The sequence below is a fragment of the Amaranthus tricolor genome, chromosome 17 (assembly GCF_026212465.1).
Source record: "Amaranthus tricolor cultivar Red isolate AtriRed21 chromosome 17, ASM2621246v1, whole genome shotgun sequence".
Classification (NCBI taxonomy): Eukaryota; Viridiplantae; Streptophyta; class Magnoliopsida; order Caryophyllales; family Amaranthaceae; genus Amaranthus; species Amaranthus tricolor.
The window spans coordinates 1,091,788-1,097,787 of record NC_080063.1 but is presented as its reverse complement, the minus strand read 5'-3'; positions in this window follow the sequence as shown (position 1 = coordinate 1,097,787).

Genomic DNA, 6,000 nt, shown 5'->3' with positions numbered 1-6,000 from the left:
CCAAAGCTCAGACAAATTTGCATGCCCCTCTTTCAAAGACTTCAAAAAAAATCCGCCTCCCTGGTCAGAAATTCATACTAAGACTATTATTGAATTAAAACAAAAAATCAAATCACTTCCATGTCTAGGCATTCCAGATCCATCTGCATTCATGATAGTAGAAACAGATGCATCAGAAATAGGATATGGTGGCATATTAAAACAAAGAATAGATACAAAAGAACAATTAGTTAGATTTCATTCAGGTCTCTGGCTCGGACCTCAAAAAAATTATTCTACCATTAAAAAGGAAATTTTATCTATAGTACTATGCGTTTCAAAATTTCAAGATGATCTTTACAACAAAAAATTTTTGATAAGGATCGACTGCAAATCTGCAAAAGAGGTTCTAGAAAAGGATGTCAAAAACATTGTTTCTAAACAAATTTTTGCAAGATGGCAAGCAATTTTATCAGTATTTGATTTTCAAATAGAGCATATAAGAGGCGAAAGTAACTCTCTCCCTGATTTCTTAACTAGAGAATTTCTACAGGGACATCATAATGCCAAGGAAGAAGAATCAGCAAGAAAAACTCAAAGGGTTCCAGAGTTCAGATGATTACGAAATGGAACCAGATCCAAAACCAAACAAAACAGAACAAAATAAATTTTCATCCTCCAAAAATCTTCAAACTACCCTATCCATTTCAAACAAATTTACTCAACTAAATGATTTTCCCCCACTTCCATATTCACAAATTGTTCAAGAGCCTACTACACAAAATATTATTTCAAATTCAAAACAAAAAGAACCAACTACAAAAATACCAACACAAAGCTTTACCAAATCTGCATACATTACAAAAACCGAAATAGAAAATGTATATCTCACTAATTTTACAATTCCTCAAAGCCCACAAATTATTAATTCCATCAATCAAAAAACTTTTCCAAAAGGTTGCGAATGGATACCAGAAAATCGTTTTAAAACTCAAAGGTTTTATGAATTTATTTTAGTAGATTCAAACTCTGTTGAAATCCAACATATCAAGGATTCTTCAGAAAAAATAATTTATTCAAAATGTATTTTTAAGAAAATTATTTCGTCTGTAGAATGGGGAGACCCTTATGCAGAACGAATTTTTTCAAAAAGATTTTTCCCTCAAAATTACTCATACTATGATTACAAAATGGCCTGGTATAGAGCATTTTTATTCAGACCATTTGATCATTCATGGTTTTTTATATTTGACAAATATTGTCCAAAGAAATATCCTATGTGGTTTTATCATTGGTGGTATTTATTTGGACCAACTCCTCAAATTTATCCAAAAGAATGCAATGAGGGTTTCACAACTTTTGTTGCCAATTCAAATTATCAAGCTTATGAAACTCCAGTCATGTTTCATGCAGAATTTAAAATTCCATGGATTCTATGTTGGAGTTACTGTCTCAAACAACACCTTCCACGTCCATATCCATATTCATTAATAAGAGAATTCAAAATTAAATGGTGGGACAAATTTACCTTAGAAATTTGTTCAACAAAAAATGTTATCTCCTTTTTTCAAACCGGTATAAAAATGGAATACCAATCTCCATCAACCACCAACAAACCTTCACCCTCAAAAGCAACATCAAATTCAAACTCTCCTCAACACAATAAAAATCCCAAAGTAGAAAGTCCAAATTCAGAATCATTATCTAAAGTCCAGAAAGCTATTCTCAAAAAGATTCTTGAAGATCCACAATATGCAAAGAAAATATTATCAGAAGAATCCTCTGATGAGATTTTATCGGAGTTTTCAAATGAGTCTTATGATCCAACATTTGGTGGCCCATTTGCTCAAGATCCATACGACTTTTAATATTGAGTTCACAAAAGTTCAATTCAAATGTTCAACAACTCAAATTAATTCATCCGGAAGCACAAACGTAAGCAATGACGAAATCAAAAGTATCATTCAAATGTTCAACAACTCAAATTAATTCATCCGGAAGCACAAACGTAAGCAATGACGAAATCAAAAGCATCTCCAACAGTAATTCAAAGCATCTTCAACAGTAAAGCATCTCCAACAGTGATTCAAAGCATCTTCAACAGTAAAGCATCTTCAATAGTAATTCAAAGCATCTTCTACAGTATTATAGTGTAACTTTAATAATTATGTTTGTACTATTTCTCTTTAATTTCTTATTGGAAGAGCAGATTGCACCTTATCTCTTCCTTTGTGTATAAATAAAGTGTCTAGCTCTAAGATGAGAGCATCCTGTAATTTTCTTTTGTTTAAGTCTTATCTCAAATAAATCTAACTTTCTTTACTTATCTTATTATTATCAATTATATAATAAGATTTATATCCACAAAATTATTAAATTATTTTCTCTATCGATCCTGTACTCCCTATTGGTATCAGAGCCAGTAAGTTATTAAATTGATTAATTGTGCATTTATTAAATTGCATTTGTATTGAGTGTTGGTAAAGTGCTTGGTCAGCCTAATTAAGTTGTTGGTAAGCCATTTTAAGTCTTGGTGTTCTCGGTTAGGTGGTCCCACTGTTCCCATTCAATTCAGTCATATTTAGTTTATGCAACATTTAATTTATTAATGGCAAACTGGTTAAGGAAAGCTATTAGTTTAGGATCACCTAATAATATAATTCAAAGTAGTGAAGTTCATATAGAAAAGAACTTTTCAAATTGGGAAATTCCAAAAGAAAATCTTACAAAAATTTATCATATAGGCATTACTGATTTTAAGACTGCATTTAGCATCAAAACTCATGAAGAGACTAGAAGCATTCAAAAAGAATCTGAAACTATGCATTTACTTTCAGAATCCAGCATTAAAGCTTATCTCAAACACAGATTTAGATTCATTCATTTTGGCCTTGTTCAAATAGGAATAAAACCATTAGTTCATAAAGGAGTTGATTGTCCAATTTTCCTAGCTCTCAGAGACGATCGACTTAATAATTATAAAGATTCTGTTTTGGCTATGATTCAAACTAATATCTGTAATGGCCCAATATATTTCAATTGTTTTCCAAACTTTACAGTAGATCTTCAAGACCCATTAATCTTATCTTCATTAATTTTAGATATTCAAATTTTAAATAATAAATTTAAAGAGTTTGCTAGAAATTTTGCAATTGTTTTCCGTGTTTATTTTAGATTAATGAATTCCACAGTTAATCCAAAATTCATACATGAGGCTTCTTCAAAAGAAGAAACTATTTTTATAGAGGTTCATGCTGAGAATACTAAATCAATAGTTTCTACAGCAAAAACCTTGAGATGGGATCAAATTTCTATTCCTGAGACATTTCAATTCTCAAATCCAATGCCTCCTAGAAACATAAGACAAGAAATAGAATGCATTGAGGAAGACGAAAATAAAGTTCTTATAAGGTTTGGGTCTATGAGAGAATTATCTAGTTCTCCTTGTACTTCTTCTTCCAACTATCCACGAAGATCTTTTTCTTTTCCTCAAAAAACAACTTCAGTCATTTCTGAACCAATCAAAGTCAGATATAAATCTCCTATTCCTGAATATGAAGCAAATGCTTCTCAAACTTCTCAAATCTCTTCATCTAGACCTGCATCTCCCACAATGTCTGATATGCAAAATTTTGACTCTATCAATACAATTACTAAAGATTTTGAAATAGATAAAAACTATCTAAGAGATGAATTTAATTCCTCTCACAATGCTGAACATCGAGATTGGTTTAGATCTTTTTCTCGCTCCTTTAAAGACTCAATAAGAGATGTATGGTATAAAGATATGAATACTATTCAAATTAATATCCCGTTTTTTACATGGTTTTTATTGTTTTGTGAAAAACAAGGTATTGCTAATCCATATTCTCAAAATCACATATTTGTACAAACCAAACTTCAAAAAAATTGGGTTTTGAAGGATGGACAAACAATTAGTTCAGTTCATCCACCATTACAAAATATTACTTTTCCCTATTATGACCGTGAAATAAAGGCTAGTCCTTTTAAAGAAGGAAGAGTAGATCAAACAGATAAAACTCCAAATGTAGAAGACATCATTAAAATTTATCATCAAAATAATTTTACAAATCAAATCCTTCATACCGTTGCTACACAAGTAGATCAACTTTCAAATAAGGTTGATAATTTACAAAAAGAAACCTCTAGATCCATAGCCCCTAATACGATTGCATCATTAGGATCTAATAAGGTTTCTGCACCGCATTTCAAACCACCAGGATTAACTATACCTATGACTCAAATGTTTCCAAAAAATGGTTTTACTTCTTCTAACTCTAATTCTGCAGTGTTAGATAAAATTCAAAAATCTTTACAAAAATTAGCAGATAGTCCAAGTCATATTAAGGTTTTGAGTAAATATCAAAGTTCAGAGATATCTTCTGATGAAGAAAATTCTGAGTCTTTAATCATTTCAAAAGTTGCAAAGCAATTTCAAGAATCTGATAATGATCCTCATCAAATTAATAAAATACGATCATCTTGGAAGAATATCCCTACAAAAAACTATTATCCTAGGCCTACTCCTGTTGATCTTCAATATGAAGAAAGGTCTACATTTACCTCCAAATCCTTTTCCCCAGATATGATCCATGAATGGAACATAGATGGAAAATCTGATTATGAAATTCTTAATACTCTTCAAAATATGGGAATGGCTATTGTAGCTTACAAGGCAAAACCTTTGGATGAACAAATAATTTTTGGTTTTATTATATCAGGTTTTACTGGGCAATTAAAAAACTGGTGGGATAATCTTCTCACTTTACAAGACAGATTAGAAATTTTGAATCACGTTACTGACATCATGGATGATCAAGGAAATGTATTTCAAAAATCTGACTGCTGTGATTTCTTAATCATAGTTATTGCCTTTCATTTTGTCGGTAACCCTACTCAAACTCTTTCTTCTGGAGAAACGATTTTACAAAATTTACGTTGCCCAACTTTAAGTGACTATAGATGGTATAAAGATACCTTCTTTAGTTATGTTTTACAAAGACAAGATTGCAATCAAAGTTTTTGGAAAGAAAAATTTATATCAGGACTACCAAAATTATTTGCTCAAAGAATTTTTAGAAAAATAGCTGAACATGATACAGATAAAGAACAAGCTCTTAATAATACTACTTATGGAGGACTTTTCGCTTTCATTAAAAAGGAAGGTCTTTCTTTATGTGAAGAACTCAAACTCCAAGCCAAATATACCTCTGAAAAGAAACAATCTAGGAAAGAAATTGGATGTTTCTGTGAAGCATTTGGTATGGAAGCTATTAGAGCTCCCTCTACAAAAAAGAAAATTAAAAAACAATTTTCTAAATTTTCAAAAGATAAAAATAAAAATTCTTATCCTTCTTATTATCGAAAGAAACGAGGAAAGAAAAATTTCGGAAATTTCCGAAAATCAAACAAAGCTTTCAAAATCTTTTGTTATTCGTGTGGAAAACCTGGACATAAAGCAAATGCTTGTACCACAAAGAAAAAGATTCAAGAATTATTTATTAACGACTCTGAGCTAGGAGATAAAATATCCAAAATATTATTACAAACCCCTGAGTCTACTTCTTCTTCTTCTTCAGAAAAGGAAGATGACGAAATTTTACAAATTAATGAGAAAAAATTAAAACATCATCTATATAAACAATTATGAATGAAGAAAATTGATTGAAAATATCATTCATTATATGTTGAAATTCAGAAGGAGCATTTTTAAGTCCAAAAGGCATTACATTCCACTCATAATGTCCAAATGGTACCGTGAATGCAGTTTTATACCTATCTTCTTTAGCAATTTGTATTTGCCAGAAACCAGATTTCATATCAAATTTTGAAAATATTTTGGCTTTATATAAGCGATTAATTAAATCTCTTTTATTTGGGATTGGATATCTTATCCATTGAAGAACTTTGTTTAAAGGTTTGTAATTAATAACTAATCTAGGAACTCCTCTTTCTTTTTCTGCTGCATTCATAACATAAAATGCTGCACAGCTCCAAGGA